The sequence below is a fragment of the Lissotriton vulgaris genome, chromosome 1_2 (genome assembly GCF_964263255.1).
Source record: "Lissotriton vulgaris chromosome 1_2, aLisVul1.2, whole genome shotgun sequence".
Classification (NCBI taxonomy): domain Eukaryota; kingdom Metazoa; phylum Chordata; class Amphibia; order Caudata; family Salamandridae; genus Lissotriton; species Lissotriton vulgaris.
In genome coordinates, this window is record NC_141686.1 from 192622928 (window position 1) to 192646690 (window position 23763).

Below are 23763 nucleotides of genomic sequence, written 5' to 3' on the forward strand. Positions count from 1 at the left end.
CAATCCTTAACAGCTAGGGCATTAGGCGGGGTATTAGTGGGGTCAAACACTTATATGGATTCAGGGGGAAATACACACCCAGCCAAGAAGCTCTCTTACAAATATGGGAACCTGATCATACATGTGAAGGCACAGTGGCGGATGAAAACTATTCTGTATCTATGATCGTTTGGCTGTTTTACAGGAACTAAAGGAAACAAACAAACAAACAAAGATTCTGTCAAAGTGAAACAGGCCGCCACTCGGAAGTCGAGCTAATCACGGCAAGTCCTGTCTGAATCCAAAAGTCATGGATCTGGGCAGAGAGAGAAAAAGATCGCGGACACAAAGGAATTTGGGCCCTCATACAGAAATACATGTGCCACTCCTTAAAGTGAAAGGAACAAGAATTGATCTTTTGCCGCATCCTGCCGTGATAAAAACAGCAGATTCATTTCAAATGAAAGAATCAACCAAAACCTATGTGGCCAATACTGAGCAGTAGGCCTCGTGAATTCCACAATAGTAGACGTCCTTCTCACTACTATTCCAGAAATTCAAACTGAAAGGCTCACCAAGTTTGAACAATCAAATCCATGGAGTGGGGAACTATGCAACAATGCAATGGAACCAGTTCTCCTTGAACCAACCTTTCAAATTAAAAATAAAAATCAAGACTACACTCAAGTTGCAATTTGGCCAAAAACAAATGTGTACACCAACATTTTTTCAACAGAAGCATCAATTAATAAAAGCTTCAACGTTTTTCAACAAAAACATCAAATAGTTAATGCTTCAAAGTTTTTCAACAAAAGCATCAAATAATAAAAGCTTTAAAGTTTTTCAACAAAAACATCAAATAATAACTTCAACATCTGAACGTTTTTTCAGCAAAGACATCAACTATTAACTTCAACATTTCAAGGTTTTCAACAAAAACAGCAGAAATAACTTCAACTAAATACGATGCAATTTCAACAATTGAACTTACAGCTACTGGCTATTTCATTAACTGTGATACGTTTTCCATGGCTCCACGTGAACAGGAAGCGACAGCCAACCCAAAAACAAACATGCAAGTACAAACTTTTGAACCTTTTCCTTTCCAAAAGATACAGACCTGGCTTCACCATGAGTAGAACTATGTGGTATTTCTGGGTTCATCTTTTTCTGTTCTGGCTTTGCTTAGAGCTAGCTTGTAGTATGACTCTTAGTGGACACTTTCTACAATACAGGATCAACATAAAACTGAAGCCACGTCCATTTTCAATTCAAATGCAAAAGAGACTTATAAATGTATTCGACCTGAACAAACCTTTATATTCGAAATGATGTACTTAATCATCCAGTTTTTAATTCTGATTAATGTATTTTGAACTTTCATTCATTTTCATTTATTTTATCATGCATTCAGTGATGTAATTACCTTCAGTACATTTTTCTGAAAATTGGGTTACTGATACAGTGTATAATATGCTGTCTATTTTAAGAATAATTGCCACATTTTCAGATCATGAAATGTTAGAGATTTATTCATATTGCAACGCTTTATCCGTGTTACCTTCATTAAGGTTATCAACTCCTACAGAATTGAAATGCATCTAGAAATGTGGTTGTTTAAACACCAGTAGGAACGTTGCCAAACACCACCATACATACATCAGCAGGGGCAACATTAGATGCTATTTACAACACAACAGGACAGACCCAGTTAGGAAAGTATGGGTGGTTTGGCCATTTGACACAAATACCTGTCACAGAAATGATTCCTGAACGTCACCAAGGGACTCAGTATACATAGGCCAGACCTACGTTATGTACAGATAACATCCAGAGGTAGTGAAATCCTACAGTGTAGGGAAGCTGTGCCTTTTTAAAGAAAGCCCCAACACTGACAGTAGTAAAAACGAAAGTTTCCTTTATAAAAGTCAATGCTTAAGGCAATCTGAAAACCATGCATGTGCAGCATCTTTTAATTTTTCATTTTACATCAGCTAAAGAAATATTTGATTCCTTTTTGCAAAATGGCACTCTTAAATACAGACTGCCCCTTTTTCCTTTTTGATAAATTCGGTCTTTCACATACAGTGTGATACACCTTGGGAATACCTCGAACAGGAACTATGCTTCTCATGGTTTCTAATATTTAAAAGAACATTCTGAAAAGACTGCAACGTACCTCTTCCAAAGGAAAACGCCAGTGGCAATTACCACCATGCAGGGTCTGCTGAAGTCCTATGCTTGGCTGTGTCCCAAGCGTATTCCCATCAAACCAAAGCATTCCTTGCATATCCAGTGGGTGCCTTGTGCTTCATTTAGCAACACCAAGGTATGGATTGAGAACTCATCGGCGAATATGGCTGAAGGTGAGGTACGAGTAAATCCAGGCACACAGGTACAATCTTCAGCACCGGCTGCCTCAGCACAAGCAACTGGCAGCACTGTCTTTCTGTGCTTCCACAACGACTATGCGAGGTATTAAAAAGGTCTGTTCACTGCAGCAAATGGCTACGAGAAATGTTGTGACTACCAGCACTTTTTATCTCTAGTTCTTCAAAACATGTCCTGAAACACATTTTTTCTGTTATTGTTTCAACTTTCACCGAGTGCTTGGAGCTTTCCCTCTAAATTGACGTTTTTAAAGAAAGCATGGTATTCTGAAAAAAGCATGAAAGAGTTTTCAATTTTATAAACAGAAACTTTTATAAGTAACTACTTACTCTAAAGAGTATATATATATTTTTATGACACTATAGATTTTTCCTGTCTCCACAGAGTCCATAGACATTTTACATATTTTAACAGCTGCTATTTTTTTCAGCTCATACAACTCTCATGCAACTACCTGCCAATTATATGCAAATGCCTATTTTAGTCACATAGTTTGCTTTTAATGGGTTATTAACTCCTGTCCATAGATTGGAGTGGGTGTTATAAACGAAATTGAGGCCTTATCATAGGTACTGTCTCAGAGGCACAAATCCTTTGTGTCACAGAGACAAGCAGGTCCTTTCACAGAGACAGGCAGGCCCTTTGACCTATATTAGCCCTCATTTCACAATAACTAGCAACAGAGAGGCTGTCCCCTTATCTGATCACGGTGTGCTCTGTGCACAGAAGACGGTCCATCCTAAATACGTAATCTCCATGTCCAACAGTGACTAACCTACGTCACAACAAATTCTTGGAAACAGACCAAGAACACATCTTCCTCTGACCAACATTACATCAATCCAAGACACCGATCCAGTATAAGTATACCTCCCTTTGCCCAAGCAATCCAGAGGAGACAGAGACTTCCAGGGCGGCACTCTGCCCGAGGCACTGCAACCTGCGTCATGCCACAGCTCCAGCTGGCAGAGGTCCATCACCCATCTGTGGGTGTCCAGCTCAAGATCAGGATGAAGTCCCACTAAGGTAAAGGGGTTAAACTAACTCCTAGGGGGATTCTTGGCTCTCTAAAGACCTACACACATGCTAGGTACACTTAGGTACATATAGTTAGGCATCATAGGAGTATACACTTTATCTTAATACATTCTGTATTTCATGTATTTGTTCATTACTATTGCAAAATGGTATAACTATACAAAGCCTTTTTATTTAACTGCACTGCTGGCCATAATTCTCTGCAACTGTCAAACAGTGGTGCAACACATATAACCAGTACTAGAATAACAACTGTGCAATACATTTTATTGTAAACACACTGACTGTTTCTTCTATGTACTTCTCTGAGATAAGTGACTGAATGAAAAGTAGTATATTGTTTCCATGATCGTGAGGGATGTGGGTTTTATGTTATGTGGTTGCCTGAAGCTATTCCCTTCTTGTCTTCAAGAAGTTTCTAGTGGCCTCTGAGCTAGCTGGTACACAGTAATTAAGTTTAATATACATAGTAGGGGCATACAGACCTCAGTCCTATGCCAAGCCTATTGTGTATGTTATTCCAATGCGCAGAACCTATAAGGGAAATAGGAACTACACTACATGGTGCCCAACCGTGATTGTGGCACTTATTTAACAGTAGAATCTGAGTATTTCAGTCATGCTTATTCTCAGAGACCCCTGCTCACAAAATGCCAGAGACGTCTGGAGTGGGTAGGCACAAAATTCCGCCTTAGCTGAGTAGGCAAACTTCCTATGTATTGGCTGTTGGTTAAACAAGCTTGAAGGAAAAAGTTCCCGAACAATTGTGCCTTTTTAAAACCTTATCTGAAAACCCTTTTTTAGGACATTTTGTTTTCACAACACAATGTCTGCCGAGGCAGCTGCTTCTGTCACTGTTTAATATACATAGTAGGGGCATACAGACCTCAGTCCTATGCCAAGCCTATCGTGTATGTTATTCCAATGCGCAGAACCTATAAGGGAAATAGGAACTACACTACACCTCACTATTGCCTAAACAGCTCAACTTCATCATATTTTGTAAAGCACAAGATCTCCATCACAATTTAGCCATTTTGTTTGAATTTAGAGCCCGTCCAACTCTACCACTACAAGGAAAAAATAATTGCATCACCCAGCAAAACATTGTCAGTTACAGAGAATAATGCTTTCATTTATGCATCTATTACTACCTGAAATCCCATAATTTGTTAAAGACTAGATTCACAACATGCATTTCAGAGCCACATAAACTCATGCTCCATGCCTATTGTCAGGAATCGGCAAGGGATTCACAAATTGAATACTGCTACAAGAAGACCTTTGAGGAGTTCCTTTAAGACTTGGGTGCACTGACTTTTGGTGGCTGGGTTGCTGTGAGTATAAGGCTGGTGGGACGTCCAACTCATGACAGGCAGAGGCACTATTGACACAACCTGTAAGCTTAAGGAAGATGCCAGGCAACTATCAGTATTGCATGGGTATTCCGCTTGCTGTATAGTTCTTTCACAGTTTCACCTCCACCCCATGGTAATGTTCCCTCTGCTGTGTTTACGGCTTATAGCTACCGTAGAGCCTCAATTCATAACCATGCTGTACCCAGAAATGTAACACCAGAGAGAGTGGTCCTACAGAAGACCAGAGCATTCTGTATGCCACTCCCTTTCTATCTCTCAGTCCCATTCCCCTTGCTTTCTGGTATTTGGTTTTGTCTGGTACGTCTTCCTCTGTATGCATAGAGTTCCATTCTGGAAGATGGAGCTGATTGTAATCAGAACTTTAGGAAAACACTCATACCGTTTGACACATAAGCATCAAGGCTTCAATAAAGAAGATTACAAATGTTATTTAGTTTTCAACATTTACAGCATTTTACATGGGAGTAGAGGTCCCGCAGTAACATGACATCAGTTCTTTCAAGCAGGACAACCTCCAGTGGACCACACGGCATGAAGTTTGTCACAAATGAGGCAACCCAAGTAACATAGCAAGACTGCATGTTCATTATGAAATCAGAAAGAAAGTGTTATTGTGCTGCCCAGAAAATGTGGGTTGGTTATAGCGTAGGAACACAGTTCTGTAGAGCTGAGACAGAAAGCCCTGTGAATGGGCTAAAGGCCAATGCAAATAATAAACAATGGTTGAGACACGACTCTCACTGTCAGGCTTGTCCCCTGTTCTGAAAGTAGTAAGAATTACCTGTCTGCATCAAGAGCATTACTTCATTTGGTTCCTTAAGACCAGCTTTCCGGATAGTCAGCTTGTGATGGAAATATGCACCTCCAAAGCCTACTTCACTCTTTGTGATAATGTGCATGTTAGCCTAGTTTAAAGGAGATGATTTAAATTACATGAGGTCAACTGCAATAAGATACTGCCCACAAAATGTGGTCATAAACTTCAACCAGACTTTTTGTAACCAGTATCTAATTTTTGTGAACCGACCTATGTAATAATCGGGTAGTTTGCAAAGTAGAGAACTGTAAATGTTGGAAAGTGAGTTATCAGTAGTGGCAAATTTGCATCTGCCACTGGCAATAAGGCCGCTTACAGTCTAGGGCTCAGAATTTTTTTCCCATGCTCAACCCTTGGTAGCTTGGCTGCGAGCAGGCAGGCTTAACTTCAGAGACATGTATGGAAAGCATTTGAAAATACCAATTCAGTAAATAATTAAGACACAAAACACAATAAAAATGCAACACCAATTTGTAAAAATAGGAAATATTTGCATCTTTTACATGACACCAAACCTAAAAAAATCTAATGTAGGGAACCGTAGATATTAATTTTTAAAGACTTAGCATGGAAGTCAGACCTCTGGAGCTTTCCAGTGAGATGAACCAGAGATTTAGGCCGGATTTCTCTAGAATCTTGGAAGTTTGACTCTCATGGTTGTTCCCAGTCGTCTTTTCTACATTCAGGCTTAGCAACAAGCTTTTCCTCCTGGGGTCCCTTGATGCTCTTTGCCAGGCCGGATTCAGGGAGCGTTCGCCGGCTTGGGTTTCCACCAACTCCCGGTCAAACTCTGAAAGTCGGACCTCCGGAGGTTTTCAGTGAGACTCTGAGGGTCACCAGATTAGCTAGCCAGGTTGTGTTCGTCCACTTATGGAGTTTTTTTCAAAGCTCTTCAAACTACTGAAACTTTTTACTGAAACTCCTTTGAGGGTTCCAAAGTGTCCAAAACGTACTCCAAGAGTCTGGAAGCTCCAAGATGGTCCTTGAAAGTTTGGGATTTCAATTCCCACAATCCACTTGGACAAAACCCTTACAAATCCACTGGCTGTACTCCAGGCTGGGGATTCTTGGTGATGATGGTCCAGGTGAGCTCTGTTAACCTGTAGCTTGCAAGAACTCCACTCTTTAGTCCTTTTGAAGCAGGTGTGATCCATAGGGCTGTTGTTCCAGATTGTACAGCAGGCACAGTCAGTCAGAGTGCAGGGCCTGGGTGGTGCAAATCAAACTTCCATCATGGACCCTTCTTCTGCCTATAGTTTCAAGCAGCAGATCTGAGAGGCACTCCTCCTTTCAGACTTTCAGATACTTATTCCCTGTTGTCATGTCCAAAGAGGTGCAGGACGACACCCCAGACAATGATCATTACCTCCAAAGTGTGGCACAATGGTCTCCCAGAAAGTTGTATTTCTCCAAAATTCAGTCTGACTGAAGTCCCAGCAGAGAGGTAAGAGCTAACTAAGTCAACCTCCAGGATGACTAATCTCCACATCCTCCCTTATCCTGACATCTGCTCATCTGCACATTCCTTCCTTAACCTGCCATATAGCTGGGTTCAAAGAGAAGGGGTGTAAATGAAACTGATTTCACCTGCCTCTCTTCTCCTTCTATTGAAGATTATTGTTTACAACACCTCCCCCTGGCTCTGTGTCAAACCCAGACTACGTCGTCTCTTACCTTGTTCTGCCACTGAAGTCTTTTGGACGACGTAGAAGATTTCGCAGAGACGCAAGGGACCACCTTCCCGAATGACTAACTATAATCTTGCTGATTTTAAATTAAAGCTAAAATTAAAACTAGAAATTTGGGAGGAGGGCTGGTACTGGACGTGGAAGAGTTGGATGATTCTTGCTGTCGACCTGCGAAACAACAAGTAGCAAGGATTTACTCAATTACCTATACTTTATGTCCAATATTCTTACAAACCTCCTAATCTATTCCCCTTTTGTTTTATTTTTGTGTTGTGAACTTCTTGTTAGACGCCTACCTTCGATCAGTGTTGTCTTGTTTTTCGTCCAGTATTTCTTTGTCTTATTTTGATGAGAAGTCGTCAGGTGTTCTTGTTGTTGAGTGTTGAAGTGAGGTCTTTGTGTGGATTGCTAAAAGAAAAAGAATTCCATTACAAATTATCCCCTTATTATGCCTTCTTTTTAGAACCCCCCCTTCAGCACCTTAACTTACTTGCAATTGTTTTCTTAAGTTTTTAAATGTGGGATTCTGTAATGCTCTTGTGCCAAAACCGGTTGAACACAATGAGAGGTACAACAACCTATGCATTCGCCAAATTCTAACACCTTTGACTTCTTTCTTTGTCTATTATCAAACTTTTACATCGCAATATCTTCTTGCAATGTTTCTTATTCACAAACAATAATTTTAAGAGTTTTGCATAATATCTTCATGCAAAGTTTCCATTCATCTAGCTATAATTCTACAAGTCTTTAAATGAAGTTCGCAGCAATAAATCTAAAAGTCTTTAAATTAAGTTAGCAGATTTTGCTCTTGCAGTGTTATTTTCCTTAGGAAAACGGAATTGTTCCAAAAATTGTATTCAGACTTTCTTGCGATGGTCGCCTGTCTTTTAAGAAGCTAAAATGTACTTATCTTTGCATTCTTTGTCTTTCAGGAATTCCGGATCAAGGAACAGCCGAAGTGAAGTTTCCAGATGCATGATTTCTCCAATCAGGTAATTTTACAGCGAAAGCCCCCAGACGAGATCCTTCTTCAAGCTGGGACGGAAGGCAAAGCGTCTTCTAGAAGGCTGGGTGCGGTTTAAATAGCAGACCGCACCCAAGAGGAAACGTGCGCATGTTCACGTTCACGGAAAGCCTCTGCGAACAGATGGCTCAGAGCGGCTTCACCGTGAAGGGAGTCAGAGCACAAAGAGCGCTCCGAGTAAAGCATGCACACAGAATGGCCTAATTAAATCCGATCAAACATAATGAAAGAAAACATGAATGGAAACATGAATCAGAATGGCCTAACTAAATCCGATCAAACATAATGAAAGAAAACATGAATGGAAACATGAATCAGAATGGCCTAACTAAATCCGATCAAACATAATGAAAGAAAACATAAACAGGAATCAATAAGCCATATTACTAAGTACAAACAAACAGTATCTGAAAACTGTTACCAGCACACAATGTTAATCAGCATACTTACAACACTCAGGACGTGCAGGCGCACGGGAATGGGGCGGGATTTTTGTAAGACAGAAACCTGTTTGTGCAACCAGTCTGGAGAATCATGACACTCTGGCATTTCTCTGTAGTAGAACTCTCTCCTCCCAGAAAAGCTCCTTAACCCCAGGGGCTACTTATCAACTCTTCAAAGCAGCCAGGCTAATCCACTTAATTCTGGCCAATCAGGACAGAACACCGGATTGCTGATAGCATGTTGTTGGATTTATCAATACAATTCTAGTAAGTCCTTGAATTATATTTTAATAATTGTCCTGGCACAAATTATTAGTTAATAACTTATTGCATGTTAACATATGTGGCTGGGGTTTTGCAATGGGGAAATGAACTGGGCAATTTCTCCAACACCAGGGCTTATAGAACATATTTTATAAGGACCCTGCCTGTATCTACTAGACCCTTCACCCTGGAACACCTAGGGGAGACCTAAGAGGTTCTGAATATGCAAAATTATTGAAGATCCTCACTCCACGGTGCTCCAAGGACAAAAGTCGATTTTGGGAAGCAATTTAGTACAATGTAGGGAGTGAAATGTGCAATTTCACTAAACCCAAGCCATATAAAACCGATTTTCTAAGGTTACACCTTATAGATACCTGACCAATCCACCACTGGGACACCTAGGGCAGACGCTGGGGTACCTAATATGCCAAAACATTGTAGTTTAATAATTCCTAAGTGTCCCAAACATCAAAGTTGAGTTTGCCACAATTTGTATTTTAAAAGCAGTCCAGCAAAACAGGGCTGCTTTTAAACTGCCCTCTGCCCTCAGCAGTGCACTCATGCAAGTGCAGAAAGGGCTGCTGGCCTCTAAACTGCCAGGTCCAATTATATACTAGGGTCTTAAAGGTAGTTTTGACCACTTCCCTATTATGTACTTGACCATATTGGGGAGGTCATGCCAATCTTCGGAGTACCCTAACCCACAGTGTACCCTAGTGTATGTGGGACTTTCACTGTATTCTAGGTGTCTTTACAGCACAGCCCTGGACCTGGTCAGGCAGAGCCCAGGGACAGTCTGAGTCAGTTACCACCAGTAGCAGTCAGCAAGAAATGGGGTGCCCAGGTTTGACTTTGATACAGTAAGGTACAGTTGAGCGACCTGTGTATGCTTATTAATTGGGCAGGTCACATCTTCTTATTTGCTAATATCAAAAGGATGGTGGCCAGCAGGAAACAGGACTGCTTTTATTTTTAAAGGAAAGTTTACGATAAAAAAAAAACTTCAGTGAGAGTTAGCAGTAATTCCCTGGACAATTGCTTACAACTTCTCTCCAAAGTTGACACCCTCACTTCCCCTTTCCTGTTGCTAATCAGTTACCATGCAACTTGGCAGTCAGTAACTGTGCAATGATTTTCTACCTGAATTACTGTCATAACTGTTGATATATATGGTAGAGATTAGTCATTTGAAAGAAACACCCAAAACACTCCACTTACAAACTGTGAATTGGTAACTGTTTCTAAACCCATGTTATTAGCAGGTAAAACTTTATCCGCTAGTGATGTTGAATAAACGAAAACTCTGGCTTAGCTCTGTAAGGTTTGCTTTTACACCCACAGATGCCAGAACTTAGTTCAGTCCATCAGCACTTGAACGTGAAAAAATAGGTTAATGCAGCCCCACATAACCTCATTCAGTACATAGTTAAGGTCATTTATGTCCATGCTTTCTGTTTTTTTAGCAGTCCCTTACAAAGGTTTCATGGATGCAGTGGTAATTCAAACTCAATTTTGTGTCTTACAATATCACACACATGCACTTCACTTCACTTCAATAACCCCACAGAATATTATTAAAGTAGCACTAATGCATGTAGGTAAGATGATACCATAGTGAAATATCATCAGGCAGCATAACACCATAAACCTACTTGTATAGGCTACACTGAGAGAGCATGCAGCAGTTTAACTTGCTTTTAGTCTCCGGAGGTTTCAGTGCACTAGGGGAAGACATTCTTGCTCACCAACTTATCATTTGTGAGCCGCATGTGAGAAAAATTCTGACCCGGCAGTTGCCGTAGTTTGGGTTGAACTCCATGTTACACGTGTAATGCAGAGTAGTCAAAACTCCATGAAATACCCTGCTGAGTAGAATGTATCGCCCACCTCTGCTTCTTTTACAGTAATACTGCAACTGATTTGCTATGTTAATTTATACACATGCCTCTTATATCAGCATATGCCAAGGGACAGCTTTGATTCAATATTGTGTCAGTGGTACAAGGTCTTCCACAACACTGTACTGATTTAGAAACCAATCGCAAATGGTTGGCCAGGTTCAAACCCACAGCAACTGATATTGGTTAAAATTACAAAAGAAACATTATTCAACAGTTCTTTGTGCATGGGGATAGATGAAATGGGAATAACAGATAGGACAAACTTTAATCCAGACATTAAGGCATTGCACATTCCATGCAATGAAATGAAATCGCACAGTAGTGATTGTCCTAGAGCAGCATTTCCCATGCTGTATGTTGCGACCCACCGGTGTGCCCCGACTCACCGGTGGGCCACTAGCCGATTTTTAGTTGGTCAGGAAATTCTAGGCAATACAGAAAGATGCCTTTATATTCTGTATTTATCTTGTCACATTTGCCAGTACTGCAATGACAGAGGTCAGATGTCATGCTCCCTCATTTTTTTAATAATAGGGACTGCTGTTTACTTTTCTTTCTCTGTCTGCAAAGTGAGAAGAGTTTTTAAAGTGAATTATGTTACAACCGTGCTGGAGTACAGGGAGTGTGAAAGAAAGGCTGTAAAATGCAGTTTTCTTGCACCCCAATGAAATGTAAATGCTTGTAAATAAACTATATACGTTCAGCAGTTAGGAAAGCAAAAATGTGGCACACTTTTTGCAATTCCAGAGTGTTCTTGACATTAACTATGATCAAAACGATTAAGACACTTTACATGGTGTGCCCGAATGAGAAATATTCACATAAACACAATTTCCACACATCATTATTTGTATGCTATATAGTTTTATAACTAAAACTGTGTGCATTTCTTAAGTGGTCATTTCAGTGGAAATTGTTCTGTCTGTAAATGGCAATGCACTGCCACAAACCGCCTCTTGCCCATTAAAGGTAAATGAGTCGTAAAAGTTTGTTGTTTTACAAAAGGTGGCCATGACCCTAAAAAGATTGGGAAACACTACATTCTTGCAATTGGAAATACAGATAGACACAGGGTCATCTTCATTTTAACACATGAAAGAAAATAGAAATTTCCATGAATGGAGCAGATGCGAATTTCGCATTTGGTCATACCAGCCCAAAGAGGCGTACTCCTGACAACTATGAAAATGAAAAGTAGTAATAGCAAGGGAAATCACTCCCTGTTCCAGCTAAATAACTGCTGTTTTTTTTTAACTTAAAATTGTGTTTCTTACATTTGTTCTACACTCATAAATGTGTACGTGGTTTTTTAGCAATTGTTTTCTAAGTCGAAGTTACATTGTAATGCTCACAAATTGCTGTTTCATTTAGAATTTGCCAGGACACAAAACCTCATTGCAGAGTTTGCAAAATGCAATTTAATTGTATTATAGCTCCTGTGTAGGCCATAAAAGTATCTTGCCCTGTAGGCACCTTCCCCTGGCACAAATTAACAAACTCTCCCACTCGGAGCTTTCCACCCAAAAAACAAACAGCTTCACCTAGACCTCATCCAGTGTCTATCCGATGATGTGCAGTTCTCTTCAGCCACAGTTTGCTGCCTTGCCACACTGAAGTCCATTTTTGAGACTAAGTCAAAAGGTGAAACTTGTAACTGGCTTTAACCTGGTTTCCTTATCCGACCTGCGCTCCATTGTTGCCAGGCCTAACCTATGCCAAGGTACAAGTGAAGTGCAAAAAGATGACCACAGTTGGCGCGTAATGCTTTTTGAAGCTAATTTTAAACTTAAACTTTACAAATTCATATGTACGGTTTACTTTATTGAATGTTTGTCATTTGGTGTCATTTTATTTATTTATAAATTGGTATCGAATTTTTTTTATGCTGTGTTTTTATTATATTAATGCTAATATTAAAGTCATAGACGACGACCAAGATGAGGTAAAGGCAGCAGTAGGCAACATGACATATCTGAACATCAAAATGTACACCCACCCTCATGATCATGGGATTGATAGAGTTTAGAAATAAGTGTTTGTGAAGGAGAAAAATCTGGACTGACTACTGCTAGTGGGTGATATTTCACTTAGCTCAATGTACCTGGCCTTGAACTATTCTTTACAACAGCCTTCAAAGTTGCACAGGTCAAAGATGGGTAATACCAACAGTCTCTCAGTCCTTGGTCAAGAATATCTTGTTTGAAATAGGCAAACCAAGGAATCCTCAGGTTATTATAGAAGCCTATAATGTCTGCAAGGGCATCTCCATAAAGTGTCAGAGCTATAGTGCTCCATACTCAAACCCAGTATAGATTAGGGCAACGATTGGCATGTTTCAATATTGGTTTTTAGGTGTGATCTTATCTCAGGGGCAGAAGAGGGGTGCAATGGCCAAGATTTAAGAGTGACCTAGTAAGGTTTTCATCTACCCCCATAGACGACGTATCACTATTACCCCACAATATGTGCCGTATAAAGTGGCGCTCCGGGTCTGAGTGTTATAATTCTCCAATGCAGGCAAAATAGGCTGGAAGGGGGCCTTATTGGAACACCTGACCAGTGCCAAAGCCCTGTACGTGATCAATGAAAAGCTCTTAAAGATTTGAGACAACCAGGAATCTTTGTCAGATAATCTAATCCATACATAATCAAATTCTTTTACTCACTCAAAGTTGTTAACTCCAAAGTGCATGGTCCCCTTAAAATGCTTGTGTTTGTTGTAGGCCTCAAACTAGTTTTCAATGCATTGAATACCAATCAACGTGACTCACAAACCAGTGAGAATTTGTTGATAAAAGATTGCAGCCTGACTGCAGTTGTTTTCGTCTATCCTCATAGAAGTTTTATCACAATGACTCCACAAACTCTGTTGCATAAAGTGGCGCCCTGGATCTGAGTGTTATAATTCTCCATTGCAGGAAAAAGAGGGTGAAAGGGGGCCTTATTGGCAAACCTTACCAGTGCCAAAACCCTCTGCGTGATCAATGAAGAGCTCTGAAAGATTTGGGACAACCATTACATTCCAATCCACGTGACTCACAAAACAGTGAGAATCTGCTGATGCTAGATTGCAGCCTGACACCAGTTTTGGAAATTAGAGGGGTGTAATCTGCAAATAAAAGTGCAGGCAACTATTGGCCTGCTAGAACTGGAGAATCATTAGCACAGTATGAGAAAGTGCCTATGCAGCTGTTAATAAACAAAAGGAAAAGGGTTGGAGCTAGAGCACAGCCCTGGTGAACTTCTTTCTTGATATTGATTTTCTTGGTCAATTTGACACAGGGGCCCCACCTTCTCCTGGTGTACTTACCCTCATGGAGGTGCATAATAATAATAATGTTACTCTAAACACTCCTTAACTCTGGTGACCACATTGAAAGTGGCACGAAGGTCAATAAGTGCTACAAAAAGATTCGCCCCATTGAAATGTGTTAGGATATGAACAATTTGAGCACCCTTCCAATTCAGTAGGATTGGAGGTCCTGGGGCTTTCATGTTTGAGACCGGGTTGATATAAGGGAACAATATTGTGGGATCGAAATGGAACACATCCGCAGGAATTATATCCAGCCCGGGGGCCTTTCAATGGCTTTGGGAAATGATCCATGCCAGCAAATGAAAACATACCCGGAGACAAGGCAGGACCTTGTGACTGACCGTTTACCAGTGTTGCACAAGATGGCCCTAATATTGGTGTGTATGAAGAGATTCAAAATCATCAGCTCCCTCCCTTGGTTGAACATGTACATCAGGGGTCATGGCATGATCTTTGCCACCATGGCTAACAATGCGCCATAAAGTGTTAAAGTCTTTTTCTTTGCCACATCCAGCTGATCATCCAGCTTCCTGCTTTCCCATTCAGATTTTGCATGCCTTAGAGCTTCCCTGGTAAAAGATCTAGCTTCCAAAATCTTTAGCCTGTGGCCTAACTTTTGAGTAGAAAAAGGTATTGTCTAGGCCCTTCGGCAAGCTGGGGTAAACAATTTTTGTGCTTTAAGAGACCAACATTCCCTTTTGAAATCAGTTTGAAACGAGTCTCTTCAGCTTTGTGAATAACTCATTATATGCTTCAAGTATTATATTAAGGTGTTCCCAGTTTTCAACTATTGATCCCAAGGTAGTAGCCAACAGCTCATACATTTTGGAATATAGAATTGGGCAACGAGCACATGGCATTCCAATTAACATTTCTTTGGAACTCTTTGGTTGGGCTGAGAGAAGGATAACAAGTCTGATTTATAAGGGTTAGTGGGCCATGGCCAAGCTCAGCTCTAAAAGTGATCTTACAGTAATTCATTAATCTCCTGATCCGGACATCAAGGAGGATATCTAAGTTACTTGTATAAGCCCCCCTTCAAAATGTTGCTGCAGGATTATTGTCAGATAGGGAAAGACCGTGCAGACACTAAGGCCGTGTATAACAGATATGTCAACCATTTGCAAAGATGACCTTGACTGTTGCTTTGTAGAGTGCACCTAGCTCAGGGAAGCCCCAATATGTATATTTGGTGGCAGCTAGGTCCTAGACAATGCCAAAGTGCTTGTATTTTAGATTTAAATCACCTGTGATAATCACATAGTGGGCATTAATGTAATAAGACAATATTTCATTTAATAGTTGCAAGAGTCTTTCTAGAAGTTAACATTTTATGTTAACTTCTTATTATGGATGTTGATTACAAGCACATGTCTGCCAGTTGCAAGTGTGAATGTTGAAACCAAAATGTCTCTGGACCTGCTGTCCAGCTGCGCAACAGAACACAGCAAAGTAACTTAAAGTCACACTAATGGATGTTAGAGTGGAATAGTGGAATAGAGTAAAATCACTCTATATGAGTATCCCCCAAGAAGAAAGCCTTGGGGTTATACAAAACATCCTAACGAATGAGGATTTGTAATGGAAGGCTCCCGTGGACTGGATTATGCAACTAGCAAGAATAGCCCTCACTGAAAATGTCTTTAGCTTTGAAGACAAACTCTATCTCCAGTGCCACCGGACTTCCATGGGCAGTACTTTTGCCCCTAGTGGGTCTGCATGTACATGGGAAGGTTTGAAGATCTCTATATATGGAACAACAACCTGTTCACATACAAGATACGTCTGTGGATTAGATACATAGATGATATTCTGGTAATATGGAATGACCAGTGTATCCCCCCGGAATCCTTTAACATGTGGATCAACGATAGAAACGCCTTCCTGAAGTTCACAATGACGTACAACAAGAATAAGGTCTCTTTTTTGGAAATATTGTAGCTGAGGAGGGCAAATAATATACATCGCGGTACTCAAAGCCCACCGACTCTAGGATGAGAGCGCTCATCCTAGAGACCTTCGGGAGAACCTCCCAGTAGGACAGTTTATGAGCATAAGTCACAACTATTCCAGACTATAAGAGAGAAGCTAACAACCTAACCACTAAGTTACAAGCCCAAAAATATCCAGTATCTATTGAGAAACAAGCCAAAAAGAGGGTTTGCAACATTCCTAGAGATTTCTTGCTGGAAAAAACTGACATGGCACAAAAAACAAACTTGATCCGCGTATGAACTTCCATTACTGACTCGAATTTTGTGAAACAAACAATCACTAAATATTGGTGCATTCTTAGGTCAAACACACTGGATTTTGAAACAGGGTAGTTCATAGTGAGATAAAGAACAAAACCACTATAGGACAAAACACATTATGGAATCTTCCCCCAGTTCAGGGGCATTTTCCGTGTGGTTACTGTTCAGTCTGCCCATTTCCTTTCAAGACAAACAAGCATTTGCAATGCAACAGTCTCGGCTTTAGTTAAGCTTAAGCAATTCTGTTTGTAATTAGGTGGCTTTTTAGTTTTGCTTTTATTAGTGTTTTTTAAAGTCCCATGTACGTAACATGCATATGTGTGCATCTATGTACATGTAAGTATGCATTAATATTAGCATTGATATAGATATGCAGATGTTTATTTGTTTTATATGTATGTATATATACATATATATATACACATACATATATCTACGCATATATATGCATGTTATGTTCATGAAAGTGTGAAAACACTAATAAAGCTAAAGCTAAAAAGACACCTGATTACAAACAAAATTGCTTGAGGTGTAATAAAGATGAGACCTATGGCATTTTGTGCGCTAGTGCCTTTAGGCATAGAGTACAGGTTTCGAGTAAGGTTAGGCTGTTTTTGCAGATTGAGTAGTTGAGAGTGAGTACTACATAGTGAGCAGAGAGTACTAGAAAGTAATAGAGAGTGAGTACTAGAGACTTAGTAGTGTGATTAGTAGAGTGAGTAGTAGAGAGTGAGCAGTAGAGAGTAGTAGTAGGGAGTTTTATTTAGTAGAGAGTGAGTAATAGACTAGTAGAGAGTAGAGTTGTAGAGAGTAGAGTAGCAGTGAGTTGTAGGCAATGATAGAGAGTGAGTAGTATAGAGTAGTAAAGAGTAGTATAGAGTGAGTAGGAGATAGTGAGTAGGAGAGAGTGAGTAGGAGAGAGTGAGTAGTACAGATTAACGAAGAGTACTAGATAGTGATAAAGGGTCGTAGAGTGAGTAGTAGATAGTAGAGTGAGTAGTAGATAGTAGATTTAGTAAAGTGAGTAGTACAGAATGAGTAGTAACATTAAGTAGAGGTTAGAGAGCAGTAGTTAGTGAGTACTGGAGAGTACTAGAGTGTAGTAGAGAGAAGTAGAGTAGTAGAGAGCGAGTAGTAGATAGTGAAGAGAGTAATAGAGTGAGTTGTGAGTAGAGTGAGTAGTAGATAGTAGAGAGAAGTTAGAGTTTGTAGTAGAGAGTGAGTGGTAGAGAGTGAATAGAGTAATAGAGAATAGTAGAGAGTGAGTAGAGAGTGAGTAGCAGAGAGTAGTAGTAGAGAGTGAGTAGTAGAGTGTGTGTAGTAGAGTGTGTGTAGTAGAGAGTGTGGTAGAGTGTATAGTGGTGAGTAGTAGAGAGTAAGTAGTAGAGAGTGAGTAGCAGAGTGAGTAGTAGAGAGTGAGTAGTAGAGAGTAGTAGAGAGTGAGTAGTAGTGTGTGTAGTAGAGTGTGTAGTAGAATGTGTGTAGTAGAGAGTGTAGTAGAGTGTAGTAGGGAGTGAGTAGTAGAGTGTGTAGTAGAGAGTGTAGTAGTGAGTAGTAGAGAATGTAGCAGTGAGTAGTAGAGAGTAGTAAAGAGTGAGTAGTAGAGAGTAGTGGAGAGTGAGTAGTGGAGAGTAGTAGAGTGTGTAGTAGAGAGTAGTAGAGAGTGTGTAGTAGAGTGTGTAGTAGAGAAGAGTAGAGTGAGTAGTAGAGTAGTAGAGTGTGTGTAGTAGAGGGTGTGTATTAGAGTGTGTGTAGTAGAGAGTGTGTAGTAGAGAGTGATTAGTAGAAAGTGAGTAGTAGAGAGTGTGTAGTAGAGTGTGTGGTAGTGTGTGTAGTAGAGAGTGTGTAATAGATTGTGTAGTAGGGAGTGTGCAGTAGAGTGTGTAGTAGAGAATAGTAGAGTGAGTAGTAGAGAGGTAGAGAGTGAGCAGTAGAGTAGTAGAGAGTGAGTAGTAGAGTATGTGTAGTAGAGTGTGCGTAGTAGAGTGTGTGTAGTAGAGAGTTAGTACTAGAGTGTGTGTAGTAGAGAGTGAGTAGTAGAGTGTGTGTAGTAGAGCGTGAGTAGTAGAGTGTGTTGTAGATAGTAGAGTGACTAGTAGGGAGTAGTAGAGTGAGTAGTAGGGCGTGAGTAGTAGGGAATGAGTAGTAGAGTGTGTAGTAGAGAGTGAGTAGTAGAAAGTGAGTAGTAGAGTGTGTAGATGAGTGTGTGGTAGGGTGTGTAGTGTAGTGTGTGTAGTAGAGAGTGTATTAGGGAGTGTAGTGTAGAGAGTGTAGTGTATAGTGTGTAGTAGAGAGTAGAGAGTGGTATAGAGTGTAGAAGAGAGCGACTAGAGAGTAGAAGAGAGTGTGTAGTAGAGAGGAGAGTAGTAGAGAGTGTGCAGTAGAGTAGTAGACAGTGAGTAGTAGAGAGTAGTAGAGTAGTAGAGTAGTAGAATAGTAGAGGGTGAATAGCAGAGAGTGTGTAGTACAGAATGAGTAATAGAGTGTGTAGTAGAGAGTGTGTAGTAGAGAGTGTGTAGTAGAGAGTAGTAGTGGATAGTAGAGTGTGTAATATAGAGGAGGGTGCGAGGGTCAAATGAAGCCGCTGGTGTGCACCAGGAGAACGGATAGATGGAGACAGAGACCAGGGCAGGCCTCAGGATCTAAAAAGAGCATTGGAAGAAGCTACACCTAAGACTGGGCCCAGATTAGTACAGCTCCTTGAAGTCCTACAGTACACCTGCTTGCTTTAGACAGACAGAACTGTTAGATGAATACATCTTTAGATCTGAACTAGTGCCTGGCGAACACCAGAGGAATGGGTTGGTTGAGGAACTGGAAGTCCCGACCCCTCTCTTCCTGAGATAGGCTCCTGCTGCAGAGAACTGTGAGCAGAGCTCTCTCTCTCTCGTGAGCTTGGATTTCCCTGCAGTCACTTGTGAACCGGGCTGTCTCTCTCGTGGGCTACCATCTCCCTGCAGACAACCGTCAGTAAGGCTGTCTCTGTGTGTGAAGGCTGGGCTGCCTCTCTCATGAGCTACCACCTCCCCGCAGACACCTGTCAGTAATGTTGTCTCTGTGTGTGAAGGCTGGGCTGTCTCTGAGTGTGGCTGCTGGGCTGTCTCTGAGTGTGGCTGCTGGACTGTCTCTCTCATGAGCTACAACATCCACTCAGACACCTGCCAGTAGGAATGTCTCTGTGTGTGACTGCTGGGCTGTCTCTGTATGTGACTGCTGGGCAGTCTTTGTATGTGACTGCTGGGCTGTCACTGTATGTTACTGCTGGGTTGTCTCTCGCATAAGCTACCATCTCCCTGCAGACACCTGTCAGGAGGGCTGTCTTTGTGTGTGACTGCAGGGCTTTCTCTTTCTTTGACTGCTGGGCGGTCTCTGTCTGTGACTGCAGGGCGGCCTCTCTCATGAGCTACGATCTCCCTGCAGACACCTGTCAGTTGGACTGTACCTGTGTGTGACTGTTGGGCTGTCTGTGTGTGTGACTCCTGGGCTGTCTCTGTGTGTGACTGCTGGGCTGTCTCTGTGTGTGACTGTTCCACCGCAGACGCCTGTCAGCAGGGCAGTTTCTCTTGAAAGCAGGCTCTTTCTCTCCACCTGCCGCTGGAGCTGTTTTTTCCTGAAAGGAGGTCTTGCACGTGAGCCGTCTCTGGAGCCGTCTGTCCGTCCCTCTCATCCGTGCATCCTGCCCCGGAGGCTGCAGTTTGCGGCTGTCAGCAGATGTGACAGTCGGTCTTCCGTCCGCGGACCTGGAGTGTCAGCGGATTCTTGGTGGGTCTCATGTCTCCGGATCCAGGGTGACCGAGGAAGAGGCTGCTGCGGACCCGGAGGAGGCGCCGCAAATTCCGCTTCCAGCGCTGGACGAGTGGACACTCCCGGACAACTGGACCAGGCGGGAAAGCAGGTAACCCGCTGCGGCCCCCCGGACCCTGCATGCGCCCCCTCTCACCCAGGCACCTGGTGCCAACCTCTCACCCCACTGAGTCAGAAATGTTACTGTAACATGATTGATCCAAGGACCCATAGTCGGGTAACTTTCTGTTCTTCCAGCATAGGCATGATGAATCGTGAGATAAAACGGGCCACCAACATGGTTGTTTTCGAACAATCCGCCGAGCTAATTCACACCCTTTTCAGTAGTTTAAGTTTTTTGCTTCCATAAATTTATGGACTTAATCGAACCCCCAGTCGCCCGAAAGCTGTACCTACAGTTAAGGCATGGCACTCTTCCAGTTAGGTCTTTTACATCTAAATGGTCAAATCCTAACAATGAGGTTTGTCCAGCTTGCAGCTTTAAAACTGAGAATCTAACCCATGTATTGTTTTTCTGCCCTGCCTATTCTGCAATTAGAAATGCTGGCTAACACCCATTTGCAAGAACTTGAGGCTTTTGCACTTTACACAGGCTTGTAGGATACTGACATATGATACATATCCACCCATTGTGTTTGCAGTCTCTCGTTATTTATTTAACATGTGGCGCAGGAGATATACCTTTTTAACTTGATTGTTGTATACACAATTCTGCTTAATGTCTTGTATCATGATAACTCTTAGTTTAATTCTCTTTTTAACATTTTATGATATTTATTGTTTTACTGTTTGTGCTGTTGTATTTAATATGCACTTTTTATGGTCTTTCGACCGAAATAAAAGTTATCAACAACAACAGCTTCCATAAAAAGCAAATCCAGGAATTATATAGCCTACTTCCCAGCCCAAAAACCAAAAACTATGACGCATGTACTGCAACATCTTTGTTTTTATTTTTTAATATTTATGTAGGTATAATCCACCCAATGATTATTTAAACATTTTACAGAGCGCGTTTTGGGTTGGTACATTTAGATGGAAATCTGATTTTAGTGACCAGATGCAAACCAAAGTAAGCACACAATTGTTTCCTTTGGTGCCCAGCTAAGAAAACTAAGCCCACAGCTCGCATTGTAAATAGCCTCTGGCCGTTTTTCACAGTTTTGCTTTGAAGAGCAGACTTACTTCGAATAACTAACAGTAATCATAGCATTTATCACAAGCGAATCTCCCTTGGGCTCTGGTAAAATGTACTCAGGTTGGTTTGCATGTGTACGTTATCGCATTGGCTTATGTGTATGACAGCACAAAACCTTAGGTATTTTCTTCCACGGATGACACATTGAGAATTACGTCATCTCTCACATGCAAAGAGCATTGGGAGGGGGCGGGAAGTGCTCCCAAGAGTAGTGCTGGTGGGTTGAGCCAAATTAGCACTGGCTGTACGAGAACCGTGTATCACGGAAAATGCTCACGTTACTGCAAAGCAAAAAAACGAAAGTAACCACAAGCAGAAGCTACACTTCCTATTACACACACTTCTTGGAAACACATTCTATTCTGAGGTGTACGGTACCATGTGTTTGTGAGGTTTTTTTGCACGGTTTTCAAAACATAAACAGCATGTTAACATTTGTTTACTTTTAGATGTCGTGAAGTAAGCGCATGAAACACTAAGAAACCCCAATGCCTGGTCTTGAAACGGTACTAAACCAAATCCTGATTAGGTTAAGTATTTTGAGGTCTCATCCTTTACTATTCACCACATGGGGAAAAATGTCACTAAATCAAACATAAGGCTAATCAATATGCCTACAAAGTATAAACCATGATATAGTTGTGTTTAGGGTCAATGTATATTGCCTTATAACATGTAGTAGATAAAATACACAGCAATATTTCTTGTTACAACTGTGGGCCTTGAAAGTACGTTTTGTGACGGATATATCGGAGTGAACCTAAAACCTAGGTTAGATTGACCTCTTTAACGAACGGTGCAACAACGCAACCTTTTTTTTTTTACAGCGCAACAACCTATTTACGGCACAAAAAACATCTGCAACGGCAAGTATCAGGAGCAATATCTCGTAACGATGAAGCACTAATATCGGGGCATCGTCATTGACACAAATTACCACCTCCTAGAAATGAATTAACGCACAAGATGAAGCGCTTGCTAAAGTGAAGGCCATGCTGCAGTATTTTGTAGAAAATTATGAACATCTGAGTTGGCACCATGCGCTCCATCCAAAGCCGTCTATGTTCACATAAAAATGCCCCAATCTGGCCATACTATTTGTAGTCTTTTTGTAAAACCCCTCAAACACAGGCTTGCTGATCAATCTGACCCAAATATAGTTACTCTTTTAGCCCTGTCCCTTTCAGACTGGGTGCCCCGACTTCCTGCTGTGGTAAAAGGTTCCTTATCTTCTTTATGGGGCCATCTGGACCCATACAAAAAGATAAGAAAGCTTTTACGCCACCAGTAAGTCAAGGAGCCCAGTCTGAAAAGGACGGGGCTTAAAGAGAAAGAAGAACGTCACTAGGACCTCTTCTCCAATGGCTAGCCACCGTTTACCATGAACGGAGACGCCAGTCAATGGAAAAGAGGGGTAGGGCTTAACCTCACTAGTGAAAATCCCTCTATCTCATTAAATCTCGCCAGCTCGACTGCGCATGTGCGCAATCTTTCGCAGCCCGAGACCTAATAAACTGGACCTAGGAATGAGAACCCCTTGGGAGCAGCGATCACACACAAATTGCAACAGCTTCAATGTAGTGTATATAATCAAATGCCCATGTGGGCTCAAATATATAGGAATAACTACCCGAACAATTAAGACCCGCATCAATGAGCAAAAGAGCACCATACGATGCACCTGAGTAACTACCAAATTGACTGCACGTTTTCTCGAAAAGAAACACTCAGAAACAGAGTTACAATGAAATATCATTGAGAAAGTTATCCCTATGAACAACACTCAAAAAACACTGCTATTAAAAGAACAACGGTGGGTGCACTGCCTTTCAAACCCATGTCTAGGGATTGAATAACTAAATACCCTGGAACCAATTGAATGCACTTAATAAATAAACAAACCGATCCGAGTGCTGGTTTACACAAGTGTTTTTATTACATCTTACAAACTGATATATAGTTAGCAGCCATAGTGAATCCATGGCCAAGATGTATATTTTTTAACTAACACAAAGAAATATGGCGGGGGGTTTTCTGGGCAAATATACACCCCTTCTTTAATATTATATACAAAATTGCGAACAGTAAGGAACTCCATATCCCTGTACCATCTATTCACAGCTGAACTCAGTACTTTGCGATAAACCAATTAGATTGCATATTTCGATATTTGCATGCTTCTAAAAAATACAATATTTATTTTCTGGGAGTACTATATCAGGATATACCGGTCTATGGGACCAATTCACGAAAGATTCGT

General features: G+C 41.2%; 1 long non-coding RNA gene across 1 annotated transcript; it reads left to right on the top strand.

Annotated features, from left to right (window-relative positions):
• The first annotated feature begins 127 nt into the window (after positions 1-127).
• LOC147734891 (uncharacterized) lies at positions 128-22218 on the top strand. Its single transcript, XR_015307546.1, has 3 exons — positions 128-3396; positions 8228-8287; positions 21953-22218. It is a non-coding gene; the product is annotated as an uncharacterized LOC147734891 (long non-coding RNA).
• Positions 22219-23763: the final 1545 nt, after the last annotated feature.